The 20,860-nt window shown below is 39.5% G+C and overlaps 1 long non-coding RNA gene across 1 annotated transcript; it reads left to right on the plus strand.

The window, feature by feature from the left end:
- Window positions 1-19,981: 19,981 nt before the first annotated feature.
- On the plus strand, window positions 19,982-20,694 carry LOC147484754 (uncharacterized). The gene is made up of 2 exons (XR_015206455.1): window positions 19,982-20,255; window positions 20,402-20,694. It is a non-coding gene; the product is annotated as an uncharacterized LOC147484754 (long non-coding RNA).
- The last annotated feature ends 166 nt before the right edge of the window (window positions 20,695-20,860 follow it).

Below are 20,860 nucleotides of genomic sequence, written 5' to 3' on the forward strand. Positions count from 1 at the left end.
ATACAACCACCAGTGGTACCACAATAAGACAGAATGTCCAAAAAACATTTGCGCTGTGTAAGAAATAATCCTTCTTTGGAACGAGCCACCTCAATACCCAAGAAATATTTGAGATGTCCCAAGTCCTTGATAAAGAACTTTGCTTCTAAAAAATGCTTCAAGTTCTGAATGAGAGATGGATTGTTGTCTGTGATCAGAATCTCGTCCACATAAACAAGGACAAATGTAGAATTAGAACCACAAATATTAGTGAATAGAGAATAATCAAACTTAGACTGATTGAAGCCGGTAGTGATAAGAGTGGTAGATAGTTTGGCAAACCATTGCCGAGAAGCCTACTTGAGTCCATATATGGACTTATTGAGCCGACAGATCCTGTGCTCCCCCTGTTTGGCGAATCCAGGAGATATAGACAGTTTCATCCAAATCGCCTTGGAGAAAGGCATTGTGGACATCCAACTAATGAATAAACCAATGTCTGATAGTAGCAATGGAGAGAAGTAATCGAACAGTGACTAGTTTAGCAACGGGTGCAAAAGTGTCATGATAGTCTTGGCCTTCAATCTGATTGTAACCCTTGGCAACACGACGAGCTTTGTAATGTTCAATAGAACCATCTGAATGATATTTAATCTTGAAAACTCATTTACAACCAATAGGTTTATGATATGAAGATAACGGAACAAGAATCCATGTATTATTCTGTTATAAAGCTGCAATTTCAGCAGCCATAGCAGCTTTCCATTCTAAAATTTTGACAGCTTGAGAAAAAGATGTAGGAACAACTGAATAAGACACTTTAGACAAAAAAACTTTATGACAAGTAGAAATATTAATGTCAGAAACATAGAAAGCCATAGGGTATGGAGTGGAAGACCGTGTTACCTTAGAGTCCGATTAGATGAGGTTGGCCGAACGAGATACTATAGGTGCCTTGATGAGAGTAGGATAGTGATAATCTTTAATGAGAAGTGGTAGGGGTTTTCGCACTCTAGTAGATCGAGGTGAGGTAGGAGGATTGGGGTGTGGTGGCTGAGGGCGTTCCAAAATTGCGGGTGACGGAGCTATGGGAGTGGGAAGATTGTTAGGGTAGGAGGGCGCGGGCGCGCTCTGTTTGTACTGAAGCGAGGGTGTGCACGCTCTATCTACTGGTAGATTGTGAAGAGGGGGGCGGGCGCTTCGATTTGTCTTTGGATCGAGGCTTGAGGCTGGCGCTCCGTTTATTAGAAGATTGTGAAGAGGGAGCGGGGCGCTCAATTTGTCTTGGGATAGGGCTGGGCCCTCGGCCCATTGAAATTACATGAGAGGATTGAATGTCGAAAGTTTCATTGTCTGGGATGGGTAAGGGATAAACTGGCAGATGTGATGGTGGGGAAGATAAATGTTGATAGGGGAATACATTCTCATGGAAAATCATGTCAAGGGAAATATAAATTTTCTTGGAAAATAAATCATATATGCGATAGCCTTTCTGAGCATAAGGATAACCAATGAAGATGTCATGTTTCCTGCGGTGATCAAACTTATTTTTAATGGAAGTATTGTGAGCAAAACATAAACAACCAAAAACACGAAGATGGGCAAGAGTGGGAGGTGTTGTAAATAAAAGCTCATGAGGTGATTTGTCATTTAACAAGGTGCTAGTAATTTTGTTAAAGAGATAGCCTGCGGTGAGAATGCATTCACCCAGAAGGATAATGGGAGATGAGCTTGAAAACGTAACGCGCGTGCAACGTTGAGTAAGTGGCGATGTTTTCTTTCAACAATAGTGTTTTGTTGGGGAGTAGCAACTCAACTATGTTGGTGGATTACCCCATGTTTTGAAAAAAATTGTTACATGTTATGGGATATAAATTCGAACCCATTGTCGGATCGAAGGACTTGGATTTCATGAAAATGGTCATCAATTTTGCTATGGCCAGATATGAGTGAATGGATTGTAAAATGAAATTGAGTATGAACCATGACAAAAAAAGATTGTAAATGCATGACAGTTTCAGATTTGACAGTCATAAGATAAATCCATGTAGCACGACTAAAATCATCGACAATAATTAGAAAAAACGAGCATTGGAATAGGATGGTAAATGAAAAGGACCCCAAATGTCACAATGAATCATTTGGAAAGGTCTAATAGTCTTTATTGTACTATGAGAAAAAGATAACCGTGTTTGCTTAGCTTGCGGACATATATTGCAAGGAACATTATTGGAACTAGAAATGAAAGGAAACAACTTAGCTAAAATCTGCAAAGGCATGGAAAAGAGATGTCCTAAGCGATAATGCAATAAATTATTAGTGGTGGAGTTGTGGGATGAGCAAACGGGAGCTAGTTGGAGATGGTAGAGTCCCCCCATTAAGCCGTCCCAATCCATTCTTCTTCTTCAATAACTGGTCTTGAAAAAGGCAAGAATCATTAGTGGACGTGACAGAGATAGGGTGAGATTTGACTAGTTCACTAATGGAAAACAAGTTAAAATGAAAGGTAGGAACAAACAGAACGTTGTCAAGATGCAATAGAGGAAAGAGAATAACATTACCAACATGAGTAATTAAATGGTCTGTGCCATCCGAAAGTTTAAGAGTAGAATGTGTTAAACAAGTATGATAATGAGAAAACAGATGTAATGATGAACAAACATGATTAGTAGCACCAGAGTCAATGATCCATATGGATTTAGAAAAACATGAGAGAGATATACCTATCAGGTTTGCTTGTGAAGAGGTACTACTTGAATCAAGCAAACTGAGAAGTTGGTTGTATTGTTCTGTAGAGAAAACAGGAGAATTAGAGTTAGTAGCAACAGAATTGGCCTGTTGAGCAGGCTTGGGTGGATAACCGTGTAGTTTGTAATAGGTACCAATATGATGTCCAACTTGGTTACAGTGGTTGTAGAATGGACGAGCGCGTTCGCGCTCTGGTTGCCCTGTATCTGAGGGAGCGCGCGCTCGAGGCTATTGTGAACCAATGTTTTGCTGTGGAGGTTTAGACGGGCCTGATTTAGAAGAAGAAGCCCAGTTAGTCTTTTGAAAGTGGGTACTCAAGGTAGCAGCGTCTGGAGCAGAAGGAAGAGATAGTGCATGAATCTCTTGTTGCTTATCTTCCTGTCGGAATAAAGAATAAATCTTGGATATATGAGGAAAAAGATCCATTAAGAGAATTTGATTGTGAATGGATTGAAAATGAGCATCTAGGCCTTGCATGAATTTTATAGAATGACCATCTTCAATCTCTTTGGCAAAAATAGATGCATGACCACAAGTACAAACAAGCATAGTAGACAAAGAACTTAATTCATCCCATAAAGATTTAGGTAAAGTGAAGTAAACAGATACCGGGCGATTGTCTTGTTTGATAAGAGTGACAGAATCCTTTAGTTGAAAGACCTTGGGTGCATTAGTTTGTGAAAAACGGTCACCTAGATAATCCTTCCAGATTTCAGATGCAGAGTTGGCATGGAGGATGCTTCCACAGATATCTGGAGTAACAGAATTGAGAATCCATAAAGCAACGAGGTCATCACATCGCAACCACTTGGATTTTTCTTTGGGAGTAGTGGGAGAGGTGACAGAGCCATTGACAAAACCAAACTTATTCTTTGCTCAAAGGGCTCTAGAAATAGAACATAACCAAGTCGAATAATTGTCACCTAATAACAGAGGAGAGACGAGAATAGCCGTGGGACTATCTGAATGGTGGACAAAGAAAGGATCATCGGAACCTGGAGGAGAGTCATTATTGGTGTGTGAGGCATCGGCCATTTAGAATTGAGAGGAGGCAGAAGCTTAGAGTGGTTATGGTTAGCGTTTGGATCGAAATTAGGCTGATACCATGATAAATTAGAGAGAGAGATTTGAGAATATTTACTTGATTGATTTCTAAGGAGATTACAATTGTTTATATAGAGATTACAAGGTTCTAAAATAGGAACAAAAACAAACGGTGCGGTGGACTTCCAAATAGGACACGAGGCAAGGGCGCGCACTCTAATTGTGCTTGGAATAGAGCGCGTGCGTGCTCTGCATTATGACTTGAAGAACAACTTCTAACAATTGTAGAGGAGTGATATTTTGGCACTACTAAAAAAAAGACTTATGATGACGGCTTTTAGCGGTCATGAAACAGGTTTAATGACATTTTTTCATTTAAAAAACAACTGTCATTATAGAGCCCGTCATAAAAGTTAACAAAAAGCGTCATAAAGTTGATGACGGTTTTGGAAAAGCTAACATCAAAACTCAAACTTAATATGACAAAAATTCATTTATAAATGTCATAACTGGATCATTTTGCATGACATGTTTTACTTAACCGTCATAGTTTATTAGAAAAAGCGTCAAGAACTAAACCTTCGTTTATGATTGTTTTTATTTAAGTGTCACCCTGAGAAACAAAAGTGTCAAGAAATTAACACTAGAAGCTGCCAAGAATTGTCATGTAACATGACAGTTCTTTGGAAGCCACCATAACATTTTTCTTGTTTTTTTCCCCTTGTAAATCTGAAAATTCCTGTAAATTTGAAATTCCTGTAAACCAATACATTCAGACACCTGACAACTGGAGTCATTACGGAAACAAGAATCATACTTTTATTACCAACATAAATCATTCCAAGAACTTGTTCATATTACATAATTTATTCACGAAGAAAAAAATTAAATAACTCAAGCACTTGATTTAAAATCAAGTCTCATAATCTAACAACAATGCAATTTACATAACCCATCCAATAAATTGCTAATCAACCGATCCATCTAAAACAAACTTAATTGAGCTATCGTGTTATCTCATTTATAACCTAAAAAACAATATGAAGAAGAATGTGTTAGTTTAATTTATTTAATAAGTAAACTAAAAATTTAATCATATAACGACTTTACACAATATTAAAAAAAAATACACAAACAATGTGTTAGCACAAGTCAATAACTACTAAACGAAAGAGATACGATCAAGTATGATAGAGAAATAAAAGTTTAAAGAAATAACCCCACTTAAGAAGACTGGGATCATTCAAATATTGCAAATTTCAAACTAAAGCTTGCGCCTCCCAACTTGAAACCCTCCCTGTTCATTCCTAAGAGCATTAGCTATGCTAACTACTATGTCCAAGACTAATCGGGGCTTATAAATAATAACTAATCAGGCTACACCAAGCATATAGGCTTTTTTTAGTAGTGAAAAGACAAGATAAATGAAAACATGTGTCATAATATGTCATTTTTTTAGTAGTGAAAAGAAACCCAATAATGGTATAGTTCACAAAAAAAATTCACAATGATAATCTCAAAATGGAAGTACTAGGTGATTAAACTTCTACCACTACGCAAGAACTTCCTTATCAATGACATATGAAAGCAAGAACCATTTATGCTATTGTACACTAGATGAGCATTAAGTTACAATTAACACGAGAATGTAAAAAAGAAGATTATATAGTAAGAGAAACCCTTTATGAGCAACTACAACAAAGGCTCACATTGTTTGAAGGTGAGTCAGCTGATCACCTGTACATGTTGAAAGTGTGCAAACTACACATAATAGCCATTTATTTACATCAAAAACTCTAATTAATCTCGTACTATCCATTTCCCTACAAAAAAAATGTTGCAGTCCAAAACCATTAATATATATTCATTCCAAGAAATAATAAACATATAACAATACCACTTACAAAGAGATAACAACACCTTCAGCAGAGCATCCAACCATTTTCCAAGTACACGGATAAACCGAATTAATACCCCCACACATCTAGAACATGCAATTGACTAATAACTCTCCTAAGGCATAATATCATCCATAATGGTTCTTCATTACACAGAATGAACATCACACTGAAGATTCAAGACATATAAATTCATTACATGTTGGTGACTATTATAATATCTGGTTTGAAATTATAACCAAAACCAAAATTGCCCAACTAGATTTATCACAAATAAGGATTAAAAAGGAAATGATATACAAACCTGCTGACGCAAGAAAGACGAGCGATGTCACAAAGAGATAAGAGTTTGAAGAGACAGCAGATGATTTCATCTGGAAGAACTTGTGAGTATCATGTTTGCAATCTTTTTACCGAACTTATGATTTGTCTACGCGTCTATTTTTAAGCTTTCCTCTCAAGTCGACATACTTGGGGCTTTAAGCCCTTCTTTCTTGTGAACTTGTGACCAAGCTTTTAAAAGATTAATTTCTTTTAGAAATTTAATCAAACAGTTGGCATTCATTTTCATGAAGACTTTTTAGAAATCAAAGCTACCAATTGAAATAAAAACATACAACCTTAATTCGAACTTGATGATAAATTGAGAGAGTGATAACCGATGCTACTCCTTGGTTTTGCTTAAACTTCTACTTTTCCAAATCCAGAAACACCAGTGTTCTAGTTTTTCCCTCTCCTCATCAAGCTTTGCTTCCAAAATATAATAACAATATTAGAGATCATCAAATTTACGCACGGTCAGTAAAACTAAATTCATTAAAGGGGGAAATCAAAAAAACCATGCCAATTAGCAGGAAATGAAATGAAAAGGGTTAGAGAAATTAAGACATATATGGAGGCATACCTTGATCGATCCAAAGCCTTCCACTGCTATCGTTTCAATCTGTCAAAAACCCGAACAAAAATTCAGTACTGATAAGTGATAACCAATTAAAACCAGAATTTGAGAGAAAAGGAGGCGCCTTTTCTCCATGGCCAGATGAGAGGAAAAAAAAAGATTCATCGAGAAGGAAATGGTGACATTCTAAGAAGAAAACGAGGCGCCTTTTTTTTTCTAGTGAAAAATAAGAATATGAAAAAGAAAACTCACTTGTTCGCATTATAAGTCAGGGAAACATAGAGCCCTTGACGCTTTTTCTCTTTTTTTGGTTTACTACTTTTGTTTTTGGTGAGACATGCTCGAGTCTAGATCGAGCCTTGAGTTGTTGACGCTTCAATTAAACACACCAGCAACCCGTAAGTTTTTCACTTTTTCTTCTTGGGTATTTCTCTTCTTGCCTTGACCACTCTTGACGCTTGACTATAAAATAGAAGCACTAATTTAAGGGTCCCTGAATAAAATGTTAATCAACAAATTGTATTGACGGTTTAGGAACTATTGGAGTTATCGATTGTGCTAGAACCGTCAAAATAATTCTTGATGGGTCTATCTTACTCTCATAAAAATAGAACTATATCAGTTGATGGTTTTGCCAAGTACGTCATAAATTATTATGACACCTGTCTTGGTTATGTCAAAAATGGACAAAACCGTCAAGAAATTTTATTTTAAGTACTTTGATTTATTATATTGGTGACTTGACTGTTTTAGGAAACCCGTCAACAAATTACAAAATTTTCTTGACATTTGTGTTATACGCGACATAATGTTGCAACAACCGTCATAAAACCATCATATTTTCTTGACGCTTGTGTTATACGTGACATAATATTGCAACAACCATCATAAAACCATCATATTTTCTTGACACTTATGTTATACTTGACATAATGTTGCAACAACCGTTATAAATTTTTACCAAAATACCTATCTTGACGGTTTTCAATGTCTTTTTTTTAGAATAAAATTTTCAATAAAACCGTCAAGATAAATGAAAATCATGCATCATAATATGTCTTTTTTTCAGTAGTGTGGGTTTCTACGATATGATGTTGTGGATGGTTGGGCCGGGAATGGCTGCACTCTTTCTTAGGACAAGAGTTGCCTACGTATCAAGTTCCTTGGGTCAAACTTGAACCAACTCTTACGTAGTTCATCTCTCTTTACTTATAGATGTTTGAGCTGACATTCCTTATTTGCTCCAGGCCGTTGTCGACTATAGATCTATATTTTGTGCTATCTTGATAATTCGTCATTACTCCTAATGTTACAAAGTAAATGTCTCCTTGATTGGTATGTTGACTGAGCTCCAGGATCACAGTAGATCATTTACTTCCATATATGGTTGTATTTGATATTTGGGACGACCTAAGTCTGGGTTGTTGTTACGTCCTGATCGATGGCTTGGTACGAGCTAGTGAAGTACTATCTGGTGTGTGGACATGTGTGCTGTAGTGATATAAATGTAGAATGGAGGGTACTTACACAGCCCCCTTTATTTTATTTGTTCTTTGGACAGCTGTGGTGTGAGAAGAAAAGATAAAGTAAAGCTTTCAAACACGTGTCATACAGCTGGTTCGTTTGAATGCTTCTGGAAAATGTGCGGGAACTGTTAGATTTGGTCCATGGGCCCAAATCGCGGCGTGAGATTTGTGCCACTGAAGGGTTTTTGCGTGTGAAGACTTCTCATTTCTCATTCTATCAACACAAGTGAAAAAGTAGAGAAAAAGAAAACCAAAAATTCTTCGGCTTTTCGTCTTCAGGTGCGTTCTTTCAATCTAAAAATTTGATCTTTTATTTCCTTTTTGCTTTCGTAATGTCTATTACCAGTGATAGTTTGAGTAGGAAAGTTAAGTTGGATCAGTGGAGAGAGAGAACTGTGAGTGATGAAGATGGTGGTGTTAGGGCTCAAAGTGGAGGTTAAGCTTCATCGTCTTTCTCATTGGAGACAATGGCTGAAGAGGCGGGGACTAGGTTGGTAGGTTGTACAGGTGCTTTGAGAGAGGAGTTTGGTTGGGTAGACTCCGACCTGACTGTCTACGATCTAGGTGGAGAGTGGAGAGAGGAATATGTTTGGAAAGGATTACGTTCCTCGGGATGGGGGTGTTGTGATTTGTTATGGTCAGTTGAAAGCTGGGCTGAGGTTGTCGTTCTCCCGGCTTATTGTAGAGGTTTTGAATTTTTGTTAAAAAGCCCTTTGTCAGTTCGTAGGGAATGTTGAAGGGTTTTCTATGTGTTGGATTTGTTGAATGAGAGGGGTTATAACATCTATTTATCAGATATGCTAGAGCATTTCTCTATGAAGAGGTCGTTTGTAATGAACTTTAGTTTGCAAGTGGTGAAGGGGAAATCTGCTGTGATTGTGGGGGTGAGTAAAGAGGATTGGGGGCGTAGGCCGTTATTGGTTGTGGGTAATTATAGTCCTTCTGACTGGGCGTTGGATAATTGCACTATAAAGTGGGATGGTAGGTCGTGGTGTATGTATGGTAGTTGATATCTTGAACATTCTGACCACTTTATTTTGTTTTTGCAGAGGTTGCTATTCGTGGGCGTACGAGTGCCGGGCTATACAAAAGTTTGCTTGTTTGAGTTGGGAGGAGAAATGAGCTGTCTTGGGGGAGGTTGCATAATCTGGTTGTAAAACAGCGGTCGGGTTTGTCATTTCGTTCACATTTCAATAAAATTGCAAAATATTTCATCTCAATGATTTTAATTGGGCCTGTTGTTTGATAAATTCATTTTATTCTTCCTAGAACTCATAGACAAGTCTAATAGAAGAAAACTTGATCCCTAACATGTAGGGCTCATCTCTAAGCTCAAACATGCTAGCAAGTGGAACCAAAGCAATGACTTATCTCTAAGCTTATCACTTTGATCCCTAACTAGACACTACACCAACTATCATTTTGGGATATGATGTAGGTCTAGTTGTTCTTCCTAAACAACTTACCAAACCAACAACGAAGATTTTCCCTCATATGAGTTTTATTAACTCCCCAAACGAATATAATTCTCACTTTCGAGGTGAGTTTACGCTCCGAGATCACATAACTAAAGTTTTATTCTAATTAAGAAAATAAAACTGAATTAAAAACATTTTAATTAAAAACTGGAAATTAAATTCTTCATTACAGGAAAGCAGTAAACTACTCTACTCCTCTTGATGGAATGCTAACCATTCCATCGGAAAAACTAAAACTAGACCCTTCTATTTATAGTTGAATGGGCCTGGCCGCGGATCGAATCTCGAAATCTGATCCAACGATCTGAGATTTGATCACTATTCAACTTTTTGACTTTAAGGAATAGTAATCACTATTTGACACTATTCAACATTATTTGACACTATTTGAACTATTCATCTTTTGACTTTACAAAAAATTAAATAATAAAAAATCTAAAATATCTACGCCGTCTTGATGAATAGTGACGTGCTTGGCTTTATCTCTGATTTCAAACCATACGTCCATTTTGTAAAAACAATATACCGTTGTGTAGAGTTTTTCGCTACTGATCATTTTGATAGGTCATATGCTTCAATCGGAGTTAGGAGGCGGAAGATATCACCATTTGAACTTTCTCGATTTTGGAATTTGTTACAAGTCGGTTTGACCAAGTTTTGACCCAAACATGACTCCTTTGGCTAGCTCGGGAACTCAAGTTTGGATTCTTCAACTTGTTTCATGGTTCTCACGAGTCCATGAGCTTTCTTTGGCAGATTGGAGCTTTAAATGAGTTGATCTTGAAGATTTCAAGTCAAGCTTTATTCGTCAGTATTTCATAAATAAAACGCAGAGGTTACGTGTGTATTTTATCATTTTATTTATCCGAAACACAGGAAAACATGAAAATACAATTAATTTACATTTATTAAACACATAATTGACCCAAATATAATGTCTCTGCGGGGTTTAAAACACAATTTTGGGTACTTATCATTGCACATTACTTCAAGAAGTGCGGAGGAGAGAAGATCAACCGGAAGAAGGTTGAGCAAAAGAAGATAGCCCGAAAGCTAGTGTTTGATATCTCTGATTCTAGCTCAGACATTGAGATGGAGAGAGAGCGCCAAAGGAGAGAACCTGTTTCTAGAGTGAGAATGGTTGGAGGAGGCTCTGGTAGCCATCTTGTGTCCCGATGACCTAAGAGGGGGTGAAAGTGAGATGGGAAGTTGTGGTGGTGGGAGTTCGATCTGGGGGTGTTGGTGATGCTCCCGCTCCCTTTCGCAGGCCTCAGCTGAAAAGGCGTTCTGAGGTGGTTGAGACTGAGGGGGCGAAGAGGACCCGAACTGAGTCTGAAGAACGACCTGCTATGGTGGAAGGCTTCATCAGGTCGGGCTCCTTTGAAAAGGATGAATCTGAAGGAGCTGGCGGTGGATGTTGGGGTGGCTGATGCCCGGGGCAAGAAGAAGGCTAGTGAGACTGAGCCAACTGCCCAGAAGTGCAAGGGGTCGGGGAATGTGGCCCCAGGTGACAAGAGTGGTGATTCTGACGTTCTGGATAGAACGGTCACCTACTACGACCTCGTGAGTGGGTTGACGAAGCTAGTGAAGAATAGGGACTGCAGTTTCAAGTATTCACTAGTTGCGAATAGGCTGCTGGAGAGTATTACCCTGGATGGTGATAGGCACCAGCTGGAGACTGGGAAGGATTTGGAGGCGAACCTGAAAGATATGGATCGCTCCATCTGCTTTGTAAGTGTCCTTCCGATCTAAGCTTTTATTTTATGCTTTGATTTATTACTTTTTTTTTTCTTTGTTGGTTGTCAGGTCTTGGCCATGTATAGGAAGCTGAGGGAGATGACAACTATCTCCTACCTATACAAGAAGGAGATGGAAGTTGCCAAGAAGGCCTATGCTTTGGCCGTACAAAGAGAGGTGGGGCCGGGTTTGAAGTGGGAGGGGGTTTTGGGGCTCGGTGGGGGGAGTTGGCTGGGTGGGTGGCCTTGTTGCGGTGTCTCTTGACGAGGGTGGAGGTAGGGCATTGGGTTCTTTGAGTGCAAAAATCGCATGGTCATTCTTTGGCGAACTTCGGAATGAATCAACGACACAGTAGACTTGGTAGAGAGTGGTGATGTCTACGTTCTGGTGGATGATTAGATGGAGCTAGAACGTAAGTACAAAATCCTCAAGAGATCAGTTGAAAGTGGGGCTGCAATAGTAACTGTGGAAAGTACTATTGCAGATGCTAACGTAGATGATCGATCTACCCGGCCGGTGGAGTCTTTGCTCCTATTTTGCTCGACCAATGAAGATCTTTGCCTGTGAAGTCTTGAATGCAAATGGTGGTCCAGCTAGTAGCTCTGTTAGTGAAGAGGACTGCTAACTGGATCCCTTGAATGTGGAGAATCTTCCTTGCATCAACTGATTGTGCTCTTTTTGTAATGGATGAAGTGTTTGAACAATATTTTCTTTTTGCTGTTGATACTGATATTTTTATTTTTGATGGAGATGCTGAGGTCGTTTTCTCGGGATAACCTGGGGGCCTCTAGCATCTAACCAAATTTGTAAGAATTAAAAAATATTTAAATTACTTACCTGTGTACGACCTGATAGATGTGCGTAGTTGGCACCTAGGTTTCCTTGTGTCCTTAGGTGTGTGTATTGATTGAGTGGTTCCTTTTGGGGAAACTTCTTATTGATTATGGACTTATAATTAGCCTTTGAGTGGTAATTATAGTTGAGTCAAACTTAACCCTCTCAAAGGCCTTAAGTTGACTAGTGGTCCTTTTGGGGGTACCTTGGATTGTATTTGATTGATAATTAGCTTTTGCGTGGCAATTACAGTTGAATCATTTTAAACCCTGGCATTGGTATTAAGTTGATTTGCGATCCTTTTAGGGGACCGTGGATTGAATTTGACTGATAATTAATCACTGTGTGGTAATTATAGTTGAGTTATGCTCAACTCTGGCGTTGGTGGTAGGTCAGCCATTTTGATACTTTAAATCGGGCAACGATTGCAAGATGCGTGGTACTTATGTAATGCAAGGATAACATATATACGCAAAATGTTGATAAAATTTTATTCAATTGATTGATACATCCGGATCTGACTTATTGGTAAAATGCTTTAAGTAGAAAGATTCCAAGGTCGGGAAGCACATCGGGTGAGTTTTGATCCGATGAGCTCCATTTCCAACGACTTTGTGAATTATGTATGGGCCTTCCCAAGTTGGGTCAAGCTTGGCTGGTGCTAAGGTCTTTTTAAGGACTAGGTCGCCAGCTTAAAAAGATCTTGGGATGACCTTCTTGTTGTAAGATCGTTAGATTGTTTGGTGGTACCGAGCTAGGGATATTGTAGTTGTTTCCCTTCGTTCTTCTAGGAGGTCGACTTCTTTGGCTAAGATGTTGTCATTTACTCCTGATTCGACGATGTCAGAATGTGTGGTTGTAATTGTAAGCTCTGAGGGTATGACTGTTTCTATTCCGAAGCAAAGTGTGAAAGGAGACTCGTTGGTACTAGCTCGGGCTATTGTTCTGTATGCCCATAAGATGTTCTCGAGTTATTCTGGCCATTGGCTTTTTTTGCTCTCCAATTTCTTTTGGAGATTTTCTTTGATGGATTTGTTTGCAGCCTCTGCTTGGCCATTACTTTGTGCATATCTAGGTGTAGAAAATGCTTGGGTGATGCGCTATTTTTGTAGGAATGCCTTGACTTGTGTACCCGCAAATTGGGTTTCGTTGTCCATGACGAGGGTGTGGGGTAGACCAAATATTGTGATGATATTAGTCCATATGAAGTTGATGACGTGGACTTCCTTGACTTGAATGAGTGATATTGCTTCAACCCATTTGGTGAAGTAATCTGTGGCTGCAAGGACGTATTTGAGTCCTGTTTTCTTTTGTGGGATAAATGGTCCTATGATGTCTAGCCCCCACATATGGAAAGACAAGGAGCTGGCCATGTTGATCAATTCCTGTGCCGGACTTAGATGGTTGTGGCCAAATGTTTGACATTGGTGGCATTTAAGAACATACTTCTTTGCCTCAATATGCATGCCTGACCAATAATACCCTTGGGCGATTGCTTTATGAGCCAGAGATTTTGCCCCTGCATGGTTGCCACATTCGCCTTTGTGAATTTTGTCAAAGATGAGTTGGTCTTCGCGTGGAGTTATACACCTTAGGTGGTCCTCCTGCGGATTTATGGAACAATTATCTGTTGATCACGGTGTATCTGGGGGCTCGAAATTGTATGGCACGAGCATTCCTTACTTCGGCTGGGCGCTCGCTATGTAAGATAAATTTCAGGAATGGGCCTATCCAAGATTGAGTGATCTCTTCTTCAGATGAGGGTTGGAAGTCCGTGAGGCTGTTGATGTTTTCTAGTTGGTAGGCGGGCCTCTCTAGGATGTCAATTTAGACTGTGCTGGGACATACATCTTGCGTTTTCGAGGCTAAGAAAGCCAGGCTATTTGCATGCCTGTTATCCTCTCAAGGACTGTGTTCCAAGGAGAATGTTGTGAACGAGCTGATGATATCATTGACGACCTGGGCGTACTTGGCTAAGTTTGTTCTATTTGTCACATATTCTTTGGTGATCTGTTTGACAATTAGTTGTGAGTCACTGTAAGCTTTGAGATTTTGGACTTGTATTTGTTGTGTCATAAGGAGGCCTGTGATTAATGTTTCATATTCCACTGCGTTATTGGATGTTGCGAAATTGATCTTGATTGACTTTTGTAACTGGGTTCCTTCTAGTGAAGTTAACATAGCCCCCAGTCCACTACTGTTATTGTTACACGCTCCATCTATGTAGAGGTGTCATGTGTCTGGGGTGGTTGGTTGATGGAGTGAAGTGATGGACTCGAGTTCCCAGTTGACATCTTCGACGAGGAAGTCAGGAAGAAAATCAGTAACAACCTGACCTTTGCGAGACGTTCAGGGAACAAAGTTGATGTGATGCTAATGTAACACTAAGTGCATGTGTTAGCTCACAAACAATCAACTAATCGTTCTTTAACCAAGAAACGACGGAATAATTTTAATAAAATCACTGAATGAAATCGTCACAATTATCCTCAGCCTTTAAATAGGTGTCCTACCCTAAAATAAACAAGCGGTGAAGCCACCTAACCAATCCTACCAAAAATTAAATGAAACAAACGACTGTTCTCATAAAGCCCAAAGAAAAGCCCAGAGCGCGTGTGCGCTTGTAAGAAGGGTAACACTGAGCGCATGCGCCCTCGTACTACTATAACAGCCTCTAGCCCGGAGCGCGTGCGCGCTTGTCAAAAGGGTAACACTGAGCGCGTGTGCCCTCTTACTACTATTAACAGCCTCTCAAACTTTCACGACACCATCATATTCATCAAGGTATTTTTCAGCATTATGAATCTGCACTGTATCAGATGTTTTTCGAGTTTTTCAGCCTATTTGGCCATGCGGGCTGTTTTGTTGTTAGAACTCAAAACCTGTTTGATGGGTACATCTGTTATGACCTTGATGCTATAAGCCTGGAAGTAAGGTCAAAACTTGCAAGCAGAATATAACAAAGATAGCATTGTTTTCTCAATTGGAGAGTAATGCTTTTCTAAATCTTCCAATGTCTTGCTAGTGAAATAAACTGGTTTTTTGATTCCCTCACTTTCGCGAAAGAGGACCGAGCTGATGGCAAAGTCGGTAGTTGCAAGATAAAACCCCAGTGTTTCTCCTTCATTTGGTTTGGACAGGACGGGCGGAGTTGATAGGTAAGCCTTCAGGTCGTTGAAAGCTTTGTGGCATTCATCTGTCCATGTGAATGTTACGCCCTTCTTGAGTATTTGCAGGAATGGTCTACATTTGTCAGATGCACGTGAGATGAATATGTTGAGGGCTAAAACCATGCCAGACAGTTTGTGAATTTGTTGCTTGGAAGTTGGTTCTGGCATTTCTAGGAGAGCTCGTATTTGCTCGGGGTTTGCTTCAATGCGTCTTTGTAAGACGAGGTATCCCAGGAATTTCCCTGAGACTACCCCAAATACACACTTTGCTGGGTTGAGCTTCATCTTGTTTTGGTGTAATCTTTCAAAGGCTTCTTGTAGGTGAGAAATGTGATCGCCAGCCTTTTCGCTTTTGACTACCATATCGTCTATATAGACTTCCATGGTGTCACCCATCAAGTCTTTGAACATTTTCGTGACAAGTCTTTGGTAGATCGCACTGGCGTTCTTCAAGCTGAACGGTAGGACGTTGTAGCAGAACGTTCCTTGTTCGATTATAAATGACGTCTTCTCCTGGTCTTCTTCTGCAAGTGGTATCTAATTGTATCCACTATATGCGTCCATAAATGATAGAAGTTCATGTTCGCAAGTCTGATCTACCAGTATGTCAATCATTGGTAGGGGGAAGCTGTCATTTGGGCAATACTTGTTGACATTAGTGAAGTCTATGCAAAGTCGTACCTGACCAATTTTTTTAGGAACGGCTACAATGTTAGCTAGCCAGGTCGGGTACGCGACTTCTCTGATGAATTCAATATTTTTGAGCTTTTCTATCTCTTCGTTGATGGCTTTTTGAAATTTGAATTGAGTGCTAGTTTTCTAGGTCGTTGTTTGATAAGCTTTACAGTTGGATCTATATTTAATTTATGGCAAGCGACCTGAGGGTCGATTCCTGACATATCGATATACGACAAAACAAAAACATATTTATTGAGAGATAAAAATTTGACAAGTTATTTCTTGAGCTTGGGGTCTAAATCATCCCTTACATAAACAAATTTTGGGTCATCATTTGTGCCCAAATTGATTTTTTTTTCCTAGTTCAATTTGCGTTTGTTTTTCCTTGAGGTTGTTTGTTGCCAATGTTGGAGGGTTGGAAGCTTGAGGATCTTGCGGCTTTGGGATTTCTTTTGTTTGGACGACCTGAGTTTTGGTCGTGGTTGTTGCGCTGACTTGATTGCATCGATGAGCTTCTAGTTGGTTGCTTTTGAGCTCCATGATGCCTCGGGGTCCGGGGAACTGTAGGACTTGGTGTAAGGTTGATGGAACTGCTTGGATCTTGTGAATCCACCTGCGTCCTAAGATGGCAGCACGTGTAGAATGACTTGACATCAATCACGCTAAAACGTGTTGAAGTCTTGACCATGTTCTCTTTTTCTCCAATGGAGGCTGGTAGGATGACGTCTCAAATGGTATATGTGTGGTCTCTATTAAACCCGTAGAGTGGTGCATTTGACTCTATCATCACCGAGTTTGATAGGTGCATATCTTTGTAAGTTTGGTAGAAGAGGATATCGCAGGAGCTGCCTGGATCGATTATGACCTATTTAACTGTCCATCCGTTGATCTTGACGTGCACTACCAGGGCATCATTGTAGGGTAGGCCCTTGTTAGCAATTCACCGAATTATTTGCGAATAATTCGCGAATCAAATTTTTGAAGGGTAAAACGTATAATACTTCCGAATGTTTGAAAGATTCGCAATAATTCATGATTTTTTGCCTTGAAACGAATAATACGAAGTTTTGCTGAATTTTTCAAAAATTCGGCTCCAAAAAAAAAAAAAAAAATGAAAATTCGGTTGCGTTTTTGTTATTTTTTATATACTTTATGTCCTCACTCTTACTTTAAGTCCCTCACTCTTACATTTTTAGTGATAAATTAATCCAAAAGCTTTGCTTTTATACTTTTTGGACAATATTTAAATTGTCATGTCATGGTGTGTGTATATTTTGAAATTTGAACGGTAATTTCAATCTAAGAACAAATAAATGAAAGTACCTATGTGGACCATTCAATTGGTTTTAATATTTTTGCTAAATTGTTTAGATATGTTTGTTATGTTGTAAAGAATGACAACTATTATTAATATTTACTAACATAATATTATGAATTTTTGACTTCCGAATTTTTGCAACCAAACGTTTAAAATGTGTATTAATTAAACACCGCATAATTGTCGTATTACAAATTTTTGACCGTATCGTTTTTTTGAATCACCGAATAATTCACGAATTATTCCCATACCGAATTGTTGCCGTATCCCGAATTGCTAATAAGGGGATAGGCACACCTTGTCAAGATCTTCCTCGGTAAATGATATGGAGGTCGTAGCTTGAGAGCTTGTAGGAGTGATTACTTCAGCTTTGTGTGAGAGGTGGTAGATTTCTTGCAGCGCTCCTATACGCCTGCGCTTTTCACAACCTGAGGTTTCGTTGTTGGAGGTGTCTGTAATCATGTGGATTACCTTTTTCTCATCGTGATCAGAGGAATGTTGTCTCCTATTGTGCCTCGACCGACCTGGAGATTTAGATTGTCGTGCTGTTATGCTTTTGCTCTTTCTGCGAGTAGGTCGTTCATGGCTCTGACTCCTGCTTCTATTGCGTTTGGCATTCAACCTATGCCTGAGGTCGCTTTCTGGTAGGAACTCTTTCAGCTTTCCATCTTCGACTAAGTCTTGGAGGTAGTGTTTGAGACTCCAACATTCATCCGTGTTATGGTGGTGGAGTTTGTGGAAGTGGCAGTATGGACGTCCTGGTATTGCTATCACCTTGTTGATGTTTGGCTTAAAGTAAGGTATTGTATATATCTTTTTCAGGATATTACTTGGCGTCCTGCAGAAGTTGGAGAATTCTCTTTTGGTGTATGAGGGATTGTGGGAGTTGTTGCCCTTGTTGTTGTTGCCTGAGTACTGATTGCTTTCTTTGGGTTCCCGCTTGTTGCTTATTGTGAGGACTTCTTTGTCTTTGCGCTGGGCCATCCATTTTTCGTACTTCATGCACTTGTCAACTCTGTGGTACAGCCGTACATGTCGTCTAGGCGTTCTGGCTTGTTGCACATGAGAGACCCTGCTAGATCGGAGTCGTCTAGGAGTGCGTTGGTGAACGCAGAAATTGCGAAACTATCCTTGAGACCTGGCTCCATTGATAGGAGTTATTTCTTGAAATGTCCTAGGAAAGCGTGGATAGTTTCGCCGTGTGCTTGCTTCAGCTGGAACAGCGAATCTAGGTCGGCCTATTTTTTCCTATTGTGGACAAACTCTGCTGCCAATATTTCGGCCAGCTTGTCGAAGTTGTTGATTGAATCAGGAGTGAGCATGTAGAACTAGTCTAATGCTCCATCCTTCAAGCTGGCGGGAAAGGGTTTGCACTTTAGGTAGTCATAGTCTGGAGCACTGTAAAGCGCAAGGATCTGGCTAAAGCGAGCTATGTGCTGGCCTGGACATGAGCTACCGTCGTACAACAGGAACTTTGGTTGGATGAAGTCAGTGGGAGGCTGCTTGTCCCTAACTTCTGTGGTGAATGGTGACGCCTTGTATGATTGGAGCATCTTCTGAACGATTTGGGCTGCGTTGGTTTTTCGTCTGTTTTGTCCAGTCGTTGGGTGAGGTCATCAAGGCGTTGATTAGTGGTTGTTGTGAGGGCTGTGACCGCATTGTTGTCGATAGCGTTTGGAGTCATGTTGTTGGTGTTGGAAGTGGTTTGCTCGCACATAACTTGGTTATCTTGCTGGAGCGTGGTGAATGACTCGTGGAGGAACTTGACTTGGTCTACTAGAGCTTGAAGCTGTGCTTCCATGGTGGTTTTCTGACCAGCTTTGTGGGCTTGAGAAAATAGTGTGTGTGTGTGTGTGTGTGTGTGTGTGTGTGTGTGTGTGTGTGTGTGTGTGTTTTCCTCAAAGAAGCGAACCATCAGACAACGCCAATGTAGAGGAGTGATATTTTGGGTCTACGACCTGATGTTGTGGATGGTTGGGAATGACTGCACTCTTTCTTGGGACAAGAGTTGCCTATGTATCAAGTTCCTTGGGTCAAACTTGAATCAACTCTTACGTATGTAGTTCATCTCTCTCTACTTATAGATGTTTGAGCTGACTTTCTTTATTTGCTCCAGGCCGTTGTCGAGTGTAGATCCATATTTTGTGCTATCTTGATAATTCGTCATTACTCTTGATGTTACAAAGTAAATGTCTTCTTGATTGGTGCGTTGACTGAGCTCTAGGATTGCGGTAGATCATTTGCTTCTATATATGGCTGTATCTGATATTTGAGAGTTTGGATCGTTGTTACGTTCTGATGGCTTGGTACGAGCTGGTGAAGTACAACTTGGTGTGTGGACACGTGTATTGTAGTGATATATAGTGATATAAATGTACAACGGAGGGTACTTAAACATATTGTTAGAATTTGTTGTTTATTCTAAATTTAGGCAGAGTAGGATTGTTCTTGTTTGGTTATGAGAGGGATCCTTGACACAGTGACCAATGTGCTGGGATCCTAGGACTTGGGCAGTGCATATATAGAATAAGGGATCCCATAAAATAATTGCCGTCTTGAAGGTAAACAATCATTGTTCATACAATTACGACACGTTTAATGTACGCCATGGTTTTTTTTAGCACACAATAATATGCAGTTTGAATAAAGTGAATATGATACTGACCCTCCACTAAGCACTACAAAGTAATAAAAACCACAAATAATTGAGTCTTGCAGAATCCCGTCCTATTTATAGCCACATTCGGGTGTGGTTTTAGTATGATCTGGTGAGAAATACTTAGAGTTGGACCAGAAGCTTGCAAATAATCAAGGAAGTGAGGCTTATAAGAGAAGTGATTCTCTCTTATAAGGCTTTCATGGCTCAATCAACTATATTAATGTTAAAAAACATGTTTCCAAAGTCCTACTTGAGAACCATGCAACAATTCCAGCAAATCTTTCTTGTGTAAGTACCTACGTATAATTATTTCGAAAACATACTACCTTTTTCATCTCTTTTTTTTCGAAAGAAAATAGGCATCGACCCTGAGAATAAAATCAACCACCATATGTTGATGTAGTAAGAACTAACTCATTGTTATTTTATGACAGAAAAACAGTTGCATCAGAAGCACAAGCAGAACCATTGAGACAGAAGGAGAAGAACAAGAGGCCTGGTGTTCGTACAGGACAACCTCCCAAACACAACAACACTCCTACTGTAGAACTCAATGACCACAGCCCTGCTTTTGCTAGCTACAAAACAGGGGATGAGATTGGTGCTGTGCAGAAAAATCAGTAGATGTGTGGATGATGAGAAAGCATATATATAGTTGGTTAATTATCTTGGTTGTGTTAATTATATATAGACTATAAAGTGTGAGTGAATTCCATGATCTGTTTGAGTGAATTCCATGATCTGTTTGAAAAGAAAGTGATAGTTTGGCTTTGTTTTACCAATTGGCTTAAGTGTTGAAGCTTTTTTATATGGATTACATACAGCTTGAAATATATGTGGTTGGTTATTAATGTATGGGTGATAAGTTTGTATCTTTATTGCATGTCAAGACG

The sequence above is a fragment of the Coptis chinensis genome, chromosome 8 (assembly GCF_015680905.1).
Source record: "Coptis chinensis isolate HL-2020 chromosome 8, ASM1568090v1, whole genome shotgun sequence".
NCBI lineage: Eukaryota > Viridiplantae > Streptophyta > Magnoliopsida > Ranunculales > Ranunculaceae > Coptis > Coptis chinensis.